A 16,565-nucleotide genomic window follows, 5' to 3' on the forward strand; every position below is an offset into this window, starting at 1 on the left:
GGCAGTCTTCCACTCATCTCCTTCCTGTATCCAAACCAGATGGTATATACAGTATATCACAAGAATAATCATGCAACAAACCAGACAACTCCCATAACTTCAATAAATGTTCTGGGAACCTTTAAAGAACTTAGACCAGGTGTTCTGTCAACATTCTTGCAACACGAAAGGACTGTTTTGTGCACCACGATACTAACATTATCTCAGTGTCAACACAACTGGACATTTTTAGGATTTAGTATCTCTTGTCATATCCCCACAATGTTCCCACAACCTAAAGAAAAATTATGGAAACCTTTTAAAGAACAAACAAAATGTGTTCTGGGTGTCATGTCCTGACCAGTAATAGGGGTTATTTGTTATTGTAGTTTGGTCAGGACGTGGCAGGAGCTATTTGTTTTATGTGGTTCGGGGTGGTTGTGTGTTTAGTAGGGTGTTTGATTTATTATTCCGGGTTTTGGGCAATGTTCTATGGTTATGTATTTCTATGTTTAGTCTAGTATTTTGTATTTCTATGCTTAGTTAATTGGGGATTGGACTCTCAATTGGAGGCAGGTGTTTTCTAGTTGCCTCTGATTGAGGGTCCTATATATAGGTATGTGTTTGTTTTTGTGTTTTGTGGGAGATTGTGCTGTGTATAGCTCTGTGCCTTACCGGCCTGTTATTAGTCGTTGTGTTTTTGTTGTGTACGTGTTTATTTTGGTTTTCCTTTTTTGTCCGTTGAAATAAAAGAAGATGAGTGCACATTTCCCCGCTGCATCTTGGTCTGCTTTACCCTACAACAACCGTGACACTGGGACACGATGCAACATGGTGCCGACAGAGATGGCCGCCTCGCTTCACGTTCTTAGGAAACTATGCAGTATTTTGTTTTATTATGTATTATTTCTTTGATTTGAATGTTCTTGTAACATCAGGTGAATGTTTTTTCACCCTAAAATACACTTTGTAGAATCATCCGCACAACTGGACAGTTCCAATAACCTAATGAAACCTTCTGGGAACCTTTAAAGAATGTTTTATACAAACATTCTATAATCATCAGCACGACTGGACAGTTTTTTTGTTACGAGAACATTTGCTGTGACTTAAAGAATGCACTACAAACTCGAGCGGAGAGTTAGCAATTCTCCCCTTGCAGGTAGAAAAGCTTGTTTTGTATAGCTAGAATTGCGGCGAGCTACACAAGTTAGCTTAAACCTTGCAGCGAGAGCTAGCCCTTTGTGTGGTTGATAGCCTTGCAGCTCGCTAGCCAAGTTAGCAAAACTCTAACGGTGAGGGCTAACCAAGTCTTAATAGCTAGCCATGTGGCTCTAGCTAAATGGAGACTGATAAGTAGAAAATTCTACTCAAAGCAAAACTTTAGTTTCCGTCAGTACTCAACACTATCGACAGGAGCTGAAGTCTTACATTCAACAGCATTAACCTCACGGTTCGCCTGAGAACGGTTCAGTAGGAAGACAGGAATCTAGTAGTGCTGAGGTGAGATTTTAGTGAACACAGTCACTTCTGCAAGGAAGACAGGCGAGAATGACCAGTTAGCAGGCGAGTGGCTCCCTTTTTGGAGGAGAGGGCTCACCTCATTCTCCACTCGACGCTGTGTGATTGGATACTTTGACCTTGTGACCTCGCCCTAAGGTGTATCCCATAAGTGACACATCGAAACGAGTATTAGAAATATAACTACTTTGCTTTCACTGAAGAACGCATCTAGAGATTTCATTATTCTGGCTTGTGGCTTAATGTTTTTGGAATGTAACACTATCATAATATAACTGTTAAGAAAAATGCATTAAAACACCATCAAATGACACTTACAAGGCATTATATCTTTGGCTACAAGCTAAAATATGAACGCGCCAAAACAGATCAAGTACATCTCAGAAGAAATCAAATTTCTGTGCTACTTCAACCATAAAATAGAGTAACTAGAATGGACAACTCCCCCCAGACCATGATCCTTTGAGCCCATATTTGGGCTCACTCAATATGGCTGCTGGTCCACCCATCGCAAAATGTTGACCAGAATGGGAATGTCCATTCTAGTCACTATATTTCTATGGCTTCAACAACCATCTCCTCCTAATAATTCAAACTGCAACTCAGGGTCTGTTCTCATTGATGAGAATTAAGGAGAATTTCAAGAGATTATGATTCTTTTATATTCGTATGAGAGGGGTAAACATTGTTTGACATGCTGACGTTGTTTGATATGCTAATGTTACTAGCTAGCATAGATAGCTAGCTGTGTTATTGTCTTGCATTATTGTGTAATATGGTTTTGTTGCATTATTCAATAGCGCAGCTAATATGTTTAAGAGGAAAAGTTAGCCTCCCAAGTGGCGCAGCGGTCCAAGGCACTACATTGCAGTGCTAGGGGCGTCACTACAGACCCGAGTTCAATCCCAGGCTGTGTTGCAGTTGGCCATGACTGGGAGATCCATGAGGTAGTGCACAATTGGTCCAGCATCGTCTGGGGAAGGTTTGGCCAGCCGGGATGTCCTTGTCCCATCGCCTCCAGTCGTATGACGTTTCCTCCGACACATTGGTGCGGTTGGTTAAGCGAGCAGCGTGTCAAGAAGCAGTGTGGCTTGGAAGGGTCGATTTTTGGAGGATGCGTGGCTCTCCACCTTCACCTCTCCAGAGTCCGTAGGGGAGATGCAGCGATGGGACAAGACAGTAACTACCAATTGGGGAGAAAAGGGGGTAATAAAAAAAGAGTAAAAGTTGCTCGCATTGTTGACTAGTTTGAAAGATTACTGGTTAGTCAGTAGCTACTTTGATACTGATTTTTTGGGGGGTTAAATTTGGAGCTGCAAAGCAAGAATGTCACGTTGCCAGCCACAACAAAAGGTAAGGCAAGGATGTAATGTAAATTCAAAGTTTATGTACATATTTTGTGAATTGAAATGTTGTCACGCTGCCTCTCCTTAAATGTTCTTCAGTGAGAATAGCCTCTCAGTGAACTGGGGGCTGGTGGTGTTTGTCATTGACCTGTGTTGACATGGGCCAGTCCCAGGCCATGACCCTGTTTATCACTGTGTGACTCAGCTTTCAGTGGTCAAGGCTGTGTCAGCCAGCTAGGGGCTCTGTGTGTGTGTGTGTGTGCGTGTGTGTATTTTGTCTTTGTATATGCGTGGGTTGTTGTGCATGGCTGTGTGTGCGTGCCATGGGCTATCCGCTAACCCCAGGAATGTGTTTCACAGTGGACACAGCCATGACAGATGACTTCTCTCCCTCTTCCACAGCAGTTAAAACACAACGCACCTACCAGTCTTGGACAGAAGGAGATTCATTGTGAGGATAATTTGACCGTTTCCCGTCAATTATGGACCAAATGGTGAGAAATGCTGTGAAATTACCCCATAAACCACAACATGTAGGTTTGGGAAGTGTCCACTTCACGCACTCTCTGTTGATTGTTTCAAGCTGACCAAGAATCAGGGGAATTGCAAGTCACTGTCCTCAACTTCTTTCTTCTTTTAACGTCTCTCATTGCTCTCCTTAAACAGATGTGCCGTAGATAAGATTCTTGGGTAGGTATTATTGATATCTTGATTCATCAACATACAGGCATGCGTCTGAACCAGGTGCTGCTTGCTTTTGGCAGGGCAGGTCAGGGAGGACCTAGCGGGCCCATAGATGTATGCTTGTGTGTACGTACAGTACATGCACTAATGCGCGTGTGTGTGCGTGTGTGTGTGTGTGTGTGTGTGCGTGTGTGTGTGTGTGCGTGCGTGTGAACCTCAAGCTGTATTACTGGCAGCAGCACGCGCTGGCGTAACTCTGAAGGAGCACTAGTTCATTGTTAGCCTTGGCAGAGATTAAAGTCCCAGGGGGGATGCATGCCACAAAGGGAGTTCTGTTACCCACTGGAGTGCTTATTGTCCCAAAATTACCCCCAGCAGAACAAAATGAGCATGGCAAAATGTAGCATGCATAATGTTCATAGAGCAACTGACAGCTGCCTAGCTTGAGACAATCGCTGCAGGATGGCTTTTGCTTGGCTCTTCTTCTCATGGAAATCTACAGACAAGAGAACGCACATGCATCCACGCACCCATCCATATATGCACACACACACACACACACACGCACACGCACACACACAAACACACTTACTCAGGCCATTTTGGTTTGAAAGAAGGAATGCAAGGTAGTGAAACGCCTATAGTGTCAGAAGGATCATTGTTTGTTTGACCCCCATATGCTTCAATACATTTTGACTGGGAGTTGATGATACTAGTAAACTCAATGTGTTTACAGCATGCTGTAAATGGTGTGTTTTTCATTTCTGAATAAAGAAAGAAAGTTGTTCTATGTGTGGGGGGAGGTTTTGTCATTAAAGGGACAATCAGGGATTGGAAAAAAATCAATGGCTAAAAAAAGTTTTTATTTTACCATCTGACAGCTCAACAGGGACAAAAACCTCACATAAAATAATTCCTCTCAGAGGGCTCAAACCACAAAATATTAAATGGGTCACGTCTACAAAAAGAACAATAATCTGCTTTATTGCCCAACCCAAAACACAAACACACAACACACACACACAAACACGCCTGGCCGTCAATGAGCCCCATTGTCAGCATCCTAGGGGGCTGCTTTTTAAAACGTGTCAAGATCAAACAGTTGTCTTACAATACACATTCTACTCTTATTGCCGAGGAAGCCATAAGCTTTTAATGTGGGGAAGCAATTACAGTAATTAAGTACAAGCTGTACAAGTTGTTGGATCTCGACAGAGGCTTTGAGGAGATAACCACAAACAAACCAAAAAATACATTACACATAGCTAGAAATAAATTAGCTGTATCATATACACAGGGTGGTTGAACAACTTCTCTTTGAAGTCAGATTTTGATGAGTCTCAGTGCCCCGGTGGACTTAGATACTCCATGTAGGCCTACTAAATCTGGACTGCGATGTCAGGGCATGTGGCATTCTATCAGCCTTTAGAAGATAGGTCACTAGTACACAATGAATGTCAGAGGCACAGAGAGCCTGTATGTACTGTATGCATGGGATTCAGTAAGTCTAACTTTTATTTACAAATATTTTGGTGCAGGGCAATAAAACAGCCAAAAATAAAATTATGAACGGGATAGGCTGATATGATGTCAAGAAAATGTATTATTTACTGACAAAATTCAGCTGAAACAGGAAGAAAAATACAGAAGAAGAGGAGAGTTTCCATCACAACATGATGTGTCTCTTGTCTCACCAGGTTTCTCAGTCCTTGAACCTGATAGTTTGTACTAGCCTCGCAAGCCGCCTGATCTCGCGAGCTCACATGAATGGCTCGCTACCACAGAATCAGTCTGGTCATGACAAGTAAGCGAGCGCCTTAGCCGTCCACCGCTGGGATCAGCGTCCTCTGATACTCTATGGTAGTGTTTGGTTGATGACGAATGCCAGAAGCGCCATGGTTGACTGCCGGCCCCACAACAAAACTCTGTGATATTTAGAAATGACTTTGACATTACTGTTACGTAGCTTCAGTCAGTAACGTTATGTCTCTGCTCAAGTTAGTTAGATAAATATGTTAGCTAACATGTTTTGAGGAGAACGACAGGTAGCTTCTGTCCAGAAGAAGAGAAGACGCGGCGGAGCAAGCTGCTGCAAATAATTGGTATTGGTATAGACCTGCTTTTTTCTCTAGAGACAGCAGGAGCGGTAGAGATGCTATGAAAAGCCAACTGACATTTACTCCAGGGGTGCTGACCTGTTGCACCCTCGACTACCACTGTGATTATTATTATTTGACCCTGCTAGTCATCTATGAACATTTGAACATCTTGGCCATGTTCTGTTATAATCTCCACCCGGCACAGACAGAAGAGGACTGGCCACCCCTCATAGCCTGGTTCCTCTCTAGGTTTCTTCCTAGGTTCTGGCCTTTCTAGGGAGTTTTTCCTATCCACCGTGCTTCTACACCTGCATTGCTTGCTGTTTGGGGTTTTAGGCTGAGTTTCTGTACAGCACTTTGTGACGTCAGCTGATGTAAGAAGGGCTTTATAAATACATTTGATGGTATACACATTAGTCTTACAGAATTTTGGCGAAGGCGAGGATATTGGACATTTCATCAGTCTATTGGATGACAACTTGTTTTTAACCAGAAGAATGTATATCTGTTTCCTACATAACAAAGGTACAGCAGATCCCCTTATTGTATTGGCCACTTTTAAATGTGTTTAGAGGCAATGCAATTCAATACGCATCTTTAAAACAAAAACAGGTAAAAAATAATGAATCCTAAAAAAGGAAATAGAGGAACAAACAGTACAGATAGATAGCAATAAAAACTGTAACGTAGAAGCACAGAACAAGTTAGAGGGAAAACAACAATAAATATTAAATGGAATATACAGTGCATTCGGAAAGTATTCAGACCCCTTCACTTTTTCCACATTTTGTTACGTTACAGCTTTATTCAAAAATGTATTAAAATTGATCCTCTCATAAATGTACACATACAGTAATACCCCATAATTACAAAGCAAAAACATGTTTTTTGAAATGTATAAATATAATAAATACGCAACTATCACATTCAGAGACTATCACGTATTCAGAGACTACAGCCTCGAGTCTTCTTTGGTATGATGCTACAAGTTTGGCACACCTGTATTTGGGGAATTTCTGCGGATCCTCTCAAGCTCTGTCAGGTTGGATGGGGAGCGTCACTGCACAGCTATTTTCAGGTCTCTCCAGAGACGTTCAATTGGGTTCAAGTACGGGCTCTGGCTGGGCCAATCAAGGACATTCAGAGACTTGTCCGGAAGCCACTCCTGTGTTGTCTTGGCTGTGTGCTTAGGGTTGTTTGAGATCCTGAGAACTCTGGAACAGTTTTTCATCAAGGAGCTATCTGTACTTTTTTCTGTTCATATTTCCCTCTATCCTGACTAGTCTCCCAGTCCCTGCCGCTGAAAAACATCCCCACAGCATGATGCTGTCACCCCCAAGCTTTACCGTAGGGATGGTATTGGTGATGAGTGGTGCCTGGTTTCCTCCAGAAGTGATCCTTGGTATTCAGACCAATGAGTTCAGTCTTGGTTTCATCAGACCAGAAAATCTTTAGGTGCCTTTTGGCAAACTCCAAGCGGTCTGTAATGTGCCTTTTACTGAGGAGTGGCCACTCTACCATAAAGGCATGATTGGTGGAGTGCTGCAGAGATGGTTGTCCTTCTGGAAGGTTCTCCCATCTCCAAAGAGGAACTCTGGAGCTCTGTCAGAGTGACCACTGGGTTCTTAGTCACCTCCCTGACCAAGGCCCTTATCCCCTGATTGCTCAGTTTTGCCGGTCGACCAGCTCTTGGAAGAGTCTTGGTGGTTCCAAACTTCTTCCATTTAAAAATTATGGAGGCCACTGTGTTGTTGGGGACCTTCAATGCTGCAGAAACGTTTTAGTACCCTTCCTCAGATATGTGCCTCGACACAATCCTGTCTCAAATTAAATCAAAGTTTATGTGTCACGTGCGCCAAATACAACAGGTGTCGACCTTACAGTGAAATGCTTACTTACAGGCTCTAACCAATAGTGCAAAAAAAGGTATTAGGTGAACAATAGGAAAGTAAAGAAATAAAAACAACAGTAAAAAGATAGTGAAAAATAACAGTAGCGAGGCTATAAAAGTAGCGAGGCTACATACAGACACCGGTTAGTCGGGCTGATTGAGGTAGTATGTACATGTAGATATGGTTAAAGTGACTATGCATATATGATGAACAGAGAGTAGCAGTAGCGTTATAGAGGGGTTGGCGGGTGGTGGGTGGCGGGACACAATTCAGATAGCCCGGTTAGCCAATGTGCGGGAGCACTGGTTGGTAAGGCCAATTGAGGTAATATTTACATGAATGTATAGTTAAAGTGACTATGCATATATGATAAACAGAGTAGCAGCAGCGTAAAAGAGGGGTGGGGGGGGGGGGGCACACAGTGCAAATAGTCCGGGTAGCCATTTGATTACCCGTTCAGGAGTCTTATGGCTTGGAGGTAAAAACTGTTGAGAAGCCTTTTTGTCCTAGACTTGGTACCGCTTGCCATGCGGTAGTAGAGAGAACAGTCTATGACTGGGGTGGCTGGGGTCTTTAACAATTTTTAGGGCCTCATCTGATACCACCTGGTGTAGAGGTCTGGATGGCAGGCAACTTAGCCCTAGTGATGTAATGGGCCATACGCACTACCCTCTGTAGTGCCTTGCGGTCGGAGGCAGAACAATTTCCATACCAGGCAGTGATGCAACAGTCAGGATGCTCTCGATGTTATAGCTGTAGAAACCTTTGAGGATCTCAGGACCCATGCCAAATCTTTTTAGTTTCCTGAGGGGGAATAGGCTTTGTCGTGCCCTCTTACGACTGTCTTGGTGTGTTTGGACAATTCTAGTTTGTTGGTGATGTGGACACCAAGGAACTTGAAGCTCTCAACCTGCTCCACTACAGCCCCATCAATGAGAATGGGGGCATGCTCGGTCCTCCTTTTTCTGTAGTCCACAATCATCTCCTTAGTCTTGGTTACGTTGAGGGATAGGTTGTTGTTCTGGCACCACTCTATTCTGGCACCAAGGTCTCTGACCTTCTCCCTATAGGCTGTCTCGTTGTTGTCGGTGATCAGGCCTACCACTGTTGTGCCGTCTGCAAACTTAATGATGGTGTTGGAGTCGCGCCTGGCCATGCAGTCATGGGTGAACAGAGAGTACAGGAGGGGACTGAGCACGCACCCCTGGGGGGCTCCAGTGTTGAGGATCAGCGTGGCAGATGTGTTGCTACCTACCCTCACCACCTGGGGGCGGCCCGTCAGGAAGTCCAGGATCAAGTTGCAGAGGGAGGTGTTTAGTCCCAGGTTCCTTAACTTAGTGATGAGCTTTGAGGGTACTATGGTGTTGAACGCTGAGCTGTAGTCAATGAATAGCATTCTCACATAGGTGTTCCTTTTGTCCAGGTGGGAAAGGGCAGTGTGGAGTGCAATAGAGATTGCATCATCTTTGGATCTGTTTGGGCGGTATGCAAATTGGAGTGGGTCTAGGGTTTCTGGGATAATGGTGTTGATGTGAGCCATTACCAGCCTTTCAAAGCACTTCATGGCTACGGATGTGAGTGGGTCTGTAGTCTGTAGTCATTTAGGCAGGTTGCCTTCGTGTTCTTGGGCACAGCGACTATGGTGGTCTGCTTGAAACATGTTGGTATTACAGACTCAATCAGGGACATGTTGAAAATGTAAGTGAAGACACCTGCCAGTTGGTCAGCACATGCCCAGAGCACATGTCCTGGTAATCCGTTTGGCTCCGCAGCCTTGTGAATGTTGACCTGTTTAAAGGTCTTACTCACGTCGGCTACGGAGAGCGTGATCACACAGTCTTCCGGAATAGCTGATGCTTTCATGCATGCCTCAGTGTTGCTTGCCTCGGAGCAAGCATAGAAGTGATTTAGCCTGTCTGGTAGGCTCGTGTCACTGGGCAGCTCGTGGCTGTGCTTCCCTTTGTAGTCTGTATTAGTTTGCAAGCCCTGCCACATAAGACGAGTGTCAGAGCCGGTGTAGTATGATTCAATCTTATCCCTGTATTGACGCTTTGCCTGTTTGATGGTTCGTCACAGGGCATAACACAATTTCTTATAAGCTTCCGGGTTAGAGTCCCACACCTTGAAAGTGGCAGCTCTACCCTTTAGCTAAGTGCGAATGTTGCCTTTAATCCATGGCTTCTGGTTTGGCTATGTACGTACAGTCACTGTGGGGACAACATCCTCAAATTGTCAGACAGGGCACTTCCTGTATGGAATCTTCTCAGGTTTTGGCCTGCCATATGAGTTCTGTTATACTCACAGACACCATTCAAACAGTTTTAGAAACTTTTGTGTGTTTTCTATCCAAATCTACTAATTATATGCATATTCTCGTTTCTGGGCAAGAGTAGTAACCAGTTTAAATCGGGTACGTTTTTTATCCGGCCGTGCAAATAACTGCCCCCTAGCCCCAACAGGTTTTAATATGAACAATTTCTAAACACATCTTTTTACAGTTCAAGCCACTAATAAGTTTACCATTTAATTAACAATGAACTTAAAGCTCAATGTACTTAAAACCTTTCTTGCTGATACAACTCAAATCTGGACCCCCTACAGTGTCCCAGTGACTCTTGGTTTGAGTAATGACTACAAAATTAGTTCAAGTAACTGTACTCTGATATTGTAGTGCAACAGGTTTCCACAAAGGTTTTGAGTAATGACAGCACATTGAGATTTACAGCGCGGACTTTTACTTGATTACAGTAGACAACAGGATAACGATGCAAGTAAAGTCATACGAGGTTATAGCTAAATATACATTTTCAGATGCATTTTACAGCAAACGTTTATTCTCCTTATCTCTCTGTTCCCAACCAACAAGGTGAACATAGCATAGAAATTCAGAGACGGTTCAATCGTATTGGAGGTTACTGTATCAAGACAATGGATAGACTCTCTGACTGCATTGAATCTGATGCAGATGCCTAATTTCTATTGCGCTACGTTTAGCAAAAGCACATGTGCAAATGCTTTTGATGGCTGATGTAACTTTATTTCTATTTGGCTAACGTTGATATTTTTTATATGTAGCTCCCTTCATTGGTTAAAATATTGTACTGGTGTTCGAAATGATGCAGAGACAGCAAGTATCTTATCACAGAGTTTCATGAGTTTTCAATCTATACGATATTTGATCTTATGCTACAAGTTTCAACACCTGATCAAGTCTCTGCAAATTCCGGTGTGCTCTGAATATGTCACATGCTTTTGTTTCTGATTGGTTGAAAGCGATCCAATAACTTTCTAATTTGTCTTGAGGAACTCCTCCTGGGGAAAATGGTTTCAATCGTAGGGTTTCCAGACTGATAGCACAGCGATAATCAGTCTGGTAATTACGAGGCTAAGATTGTACTGCAAGCTGTAAACAAATGCAGTAGTCATAACTTTTGCCATTACCGCCATAACAACCTCAATAAAAAAATGGTTTGACTCAAAGATTATTGGTTCTATTCTACATCAAGTCATGGGCCAAAGCAAAGCCCTCGATGGGGAAGAAAAATAGATTGTCTTTATTTAGTCTCAAATTCATTTATTTTCAGCCGTCAACATTTTCGGTTCCAACAAACAATTTTGTGCATGCTTTCCTTCATGCATTTAAGTGACCAGTTTGCTCAACTTACATGACTGAGCAATTCAAACTATGACGCTATGACAAAGAGCCAGCAGAACAACTGTCCTTGCTTGTTAGTTGTCTTGCAGTGCGTTTGCCCTGGGTCTTAGTGTGGGGCTGCTGTGCTGTGCAGTGCTGTACCTCTGTGAAAGCCTGGCGGCCGTGCCATGCCATGCTGTGGTCGGGGTGACTGCCCTCTCCTCATTGTCCCCCCAGCTTGGTATTCCCCTCGCACCGCCACCCTGCTCTGGGCTCTAGAGGATGTGCTTTTAGGATTTCAGCCTGCTGCCCATCTCTCTTTATTTCTCTCTCACTCTCCCTCTCTCACTCTTTATTTCTCTATCCCTCCCTCTCTCTCTCTCTCTCTAGCCTACCGCTTGTCCGATTCAGCATCCCCCCCCACAATTTAAAAATGAAATCCATCTTTCTCTCTCTTTTGCTTGCTTGTTCTCTTGCTCTCCCACTCTCTCTCTCTCTCTCTCTCTCTCTCTCTCTCTGTCTCTCTCTCTCTCTCTATATATATATATATATATATATATATATATCGCTCACTCACTCTGTCTTGCTCTATCTCTATCTATTTAGCTCTTGTTCTTTTTCCTTTTCTTGCACTCTTGCTTTCTCTCGATTTACTTTGCTCTCTCGCTCTCTCTCTTTCCCCTCTCTCTTTCCCCTCTCCCTCTCTTTCTCTTGCTCTCTCTCTCTGTGCCTTGCTCAGCTGCCCAGCACCTTTTCACTCTGAGCCAGTGGAATTGTACCATGCATGTCAAGTGTACCCATTTGAAAGAGTGTTTAGATGAGAGGTGCTTTTCAGGTTTCTGTCCTCCTCACTTTTTAAAGGATACATTAGAGCTGTTCTTAATTTTCAGATGACATCTGATGTTTAGAAACATTAACCTGCCCGTAAGCATGAAATCAGATTTGACTGAATGACTATACATTGTATAATAGGTTAACAAAATCTTTGTTCCTTTTTCTTTAGTGTTGGTAGTCTTGCTGTCTAGTTTTCTAGGGCTGAGAGTTTGACTGTTTCACCTCAGAGGACCAAAATTGTAATGGAATGAATTCCTAAACTTTACGACCTTTCTGAACTTGAGTTTTGTAACTGAAATCAAATTACACAACTGGGTAGGGAGTTGTCATGGGACGTTGTGCATGAATAGTGTTGGGTGGGGGGGTTCCGGAAGTGAGACGATTGAAGGTGTCCCCTCTAATCCATCCTAGTTTGCGTTCTCGTTAGTGTGTGTGTGTTCACATTAGTGTGTGTGAGTGTCTATGTGTGCGTTTGTATGTGTGTTAGTTCTTGTTAGAGGCACCAGAGGCAGTGCGGCCGGCTCAGACCCGGGGACAGCGGACATACAGCAGCTTGTGTTGACACACACCAGGCACGACCTCAGCTCTCAGATCAGCCAGAAATAAACAAACATTGGCCCTGGTTAGAGAGAGCTGAGCGAGGCCTTATGGTGGACAGGATTCTTCCGCTACATTGCAGAATATACCATTTTCAGTACAAAAACATCTTAGATGACATTCTTCTCTTTAAAGACAGGAGGTTTCACGGATCCTAGACAGACATCATGTTTAGAATCATAAGCTTGGAAACTATGCAGACCTCTGAAAGACCATCTTATTGCAATAGCATGTCGAGATAGAGGAGAAATGGATAAGAGAGATATGTGAATAAACATCCATCCCACTGTTACAACATGTTGTGTGTGACAGTCATGTCCAATGTCTAATAAAGTGAAAGAGTAAGTACAGTACACCTGATTTGTTAAACTCTCTGGACCGTATTTCATTTGTTTATGTGGATCCTCTTTAGCTTTTGTAGAAGCAGCAGCTACTCTTCCTGGGGTCTACAAAAAAACACAAAACATGACAAGTAACAAACACACTGATACACTAATAGACAAGGACAGTGACACAAATTTAAAATACAACAATATACAAACAATACAACTTAAAAATAATGTGTGTAAGAGTGTGTCTGTGTGTGCGTCTGTTTGTGTGTGTGTCCCCTCACAGTCCCTGCCGTTCCATGGATGTTGTTTGCTTGAGTAATTGGAAATGGAAGGGAGTTCCAGGCAATCATGGCTCTGTATAATACTGTGTGTTGTCGTGAATTTGTTTTGGACTGGTGTATGGGTGTCTGAGCTGAAGGTTAATTGATTATGCAGACAATATGGAATTTTCATCACAGTAATATTTCTCATAAAAACTAGAAGAGAAGTAGTTACTATCTCGTCAACCCTCAACCAGGAAAGGCTGGCATACATGTTGTTGATGTTAGTTCTGTATGCACAGTTAAGGGCAAGGTGTGCTGCAGTGTTTCGTGCCAGCTTTGCTTTGCTGGATCTTTCTTTGCTGCACTTGACCATATTACCGGGCAGTAATCAAGATGGGCAAGGACAGAGCCTGAAGAACTAGTACAGTTGATTTGTGTAAAAAACACAGAACGTCTTTTTATAACAGACATACCCCTCCCCATCTTCACAATAACTTTGTTAATATGACTTGCCCATGACAATTGACCATCCAATGTTATACCTAGGATTTCACGTCCTGACCAATATTTAGGTATTATTTGTATTATATTTGGTCAGGACGTGGCAGAGATATATTTGTTTTGTATTGTGGGGTTTTGTGTGTGGTGTAGTGAGGTGTGTTAGTTTTGGTATAGGTTCTAGGTTTGTTTTTCTATGTGTAGTTTTGGGTGCTGGACTCTCAATTGGAGGCAGGTGTTTCTAGTTGCCTCTGATTGGGAGTCCTATATGTAGGTGTGTGTTTGTTTGGTAGGTTGTGGGTAGTTGTATTTTGCACTGCGTTTATTCTGTCTGTGAAACTATCACTAGTCTTTATTCGTTTTCTTGTTTTTTTCACGTGTTCACATTCATTTAATAAATTAAGATGATGAGTACTAACTCCTCTGCGTATTGGTCCACGCTCTCCGACGATGATTTCGCTATATCGTCTGACGACGAAGATTTCTGTGACAGAACTACCCACCACAACAGGACCAAGCAGCAGAGAAAAGAGCGGGACGCGGAATATAGGGATTATTGTGAAAAGTGGACTTGGGAAGAGATACTGGCCGGAGATGGCCCGTGGAAGAAGGCTGGGGTGGAACAGGAATGCTACGTTGGGACACGTCTGGCTAGGAAGCCGGAGAGGCACCCCCAAGATTTTTTTTGGGGGCACACGGGTAGTTTGGCTGGGCGTAGGAAGAGCCATAAGCCAGCTACCCGTGAGTGCAGGAAGGGGCGAAGAAGGTGGAGAGCACCGTGTTTCGCCGAGGTGCGCACTATCTCGCTCATACGCACGCACAGCCCAGTCCGCCCTGTACCAGCACCCCGCTTGTGCAGGGCTACTAGTTCCATTCAGCCAGGACGGGTTGTGCAGGCGGTGCGATCACGGCCACCTGTGCGCCTCCATGGCCCAGTCTTTCCGGTTCCTGCCTCTCGGAGTATCCCGGAAGTGAGTACTCCCAGTCTAGCACGACCAGTACCAGCAACCCGGACCAAGCTTCCCAATAGTCAGCCTAGTTCTGTTCAGCCTGTTCCCGCTCCCCGCACTAGCCCTAAGGTGCGTGTGCCTAGACTGGCACATCCTGTACCAGCCCCACGCATCAGGCATCTTGTGCGTCAGCCCAGCCTCGCCAGTCTGGTGCCGCCAGAGCCGCCCGCCAGTCAGGAGTCTCCAGAGCCGCCCGCCAGGCAGGAGTCGCCAGAGCCACCCGCCAGGCAGGAGTCGCCAGAGCCGCCCTCCAGGCAGGAGTCGCCAGAGCCGCCCGCCAGTCAGGAGTCGCCAGAGCCGCCCGCCAGTCAGGAGTCGCCAGAGCCGCCCGCCAGTCAGGAGTCGCCAGAGCCGCCCGCCAGTCAGGGGTCGCCAGAGCCGCCCGCCAGTCAGGAATCGCCAGAGCCGCCCGCCAGTCAGGAGTCGCCAGAGCCGCCCGCCAGTCAGGAGTCGCCAGAGCCGCCCGCCAGTCAGGAGTCGCCAGAGCCGCCCGCCAGTCAGGAGTCGCCAGAGCCGCCCGCCAGTCAGGAGTCGCCAGAGCCGCCCGCCAGTCAGGAGTCGCCAGAGCCGCCCGCCAGTCAGGAGTCGCCAGAGCCGCCCGCCAGTCAGGAGCCGGTCAGAGCGGCCCGTCTGCCCGGAGCCGCCAGAGCGGCCCGTCTGCCCGGAGCCGCCAGAGCGGCCCGTCTGCCCGAAGGGGTTTGTTTGTGACCCAGAACCGAAGGGGTCTGTTTGTGACCCAGAACCGAAGGGGTCTACCTGCGACCCGGAACCAAGGGGGTCGGCCTGCGACACGGGACTCAGGGAATCTGCCTGTGGCCCAGAATCGGGTGAGTCTGGCTACGATCCCAAATTAGAATTAATTAACTGTGAATGTAATGAGTCTGCCTACAGCCTGGAACCGAAGGAGTCTGCCTACTGTCCAAAGCCAAGCAAGTCTGTCTACGGTCTGGAGGGCAGTAGGCCAGAACTGGAGCCACCTCCAATATAGGTGGGTTGGGGAGGGGGGGTGTAGCACAGTGCCATCGTTGATGGCAGCCACCCTCCCTTCCCTCCCTTTAGTTTAGGGGGTTTATTTTTGTATTGGGTTTTCTTTATGTTGGTGCATTCGGTGTATGCACCTTTAGGGGGGGGGGGGTAATGTCACGTCCTGACCAATATTTAGATATTATTTGTATTATATTTGGTCAGGACGTGGCAGAGATATATTTGTTTTGTATTGTGGGGTTTTGTGTGTGGTGTATTGGGGTGTGTTAGTTTTGGTATAGGTTCTATGTTTGTTTTTCTATGTGTAGTTTTGGGTGCTGGACTCTCAATTGGAGGCAGGTGTTTCTAGTTGCCTCTGATTGGGAGTCCTATATGTAGGTGTGTGTTTGTTTGGTAGGTTGTGGGTAGTTGTATTTTGCACTGCGTTTATTCTGCCTGTGAAACTGTCACTAGTCTTTATTCGTTTTCTTGTTTTTTCACGTGTTCACATTCATTTAATAAATTAAGATGATGAGCACTAACTCCTCTGCGTATTGGTCCACGTTCTCCGACGATGATTTCGCTATATCGTCTGACGACGAAGATTTCTGTGACATAGGAGTTTAGCTTCCTCAACTTGCTCAATGGTCACACCCTCCAGTTGAGGTTTAGGTCTTAGATAATGTTTTGAACCAAATACAATGTTTTTAGTTTTAGATGTATCTAAGAACAGCTTATTATTAATCACCCATTCTGAAACTGACTGTAACTCATTATTTAGAATTTCAGTGAGCTCGCTGGCTTTGGGTGCTGACATGTAGAGTGTGGAATCATCCGCATACATAGTAATTCTAGCATAGTGTAAGACCAGTGGCAAATCATTCGTAAGAATAGAGAAGAGTAACGGCCCAAG

Source organism: Salmo trutta, chromosome 24 (assembly GCF_901001165.1).
Source record: "Salmo trutta chromosome 24, fSalTru1.1, whole genome shotgun sequence".
Lineage (NCBI taxonomy): Eukaryota > Metazoa > Chordata > Actinopteri > Salmoniformes > Salmonidae > Salmo > Salmo trutta.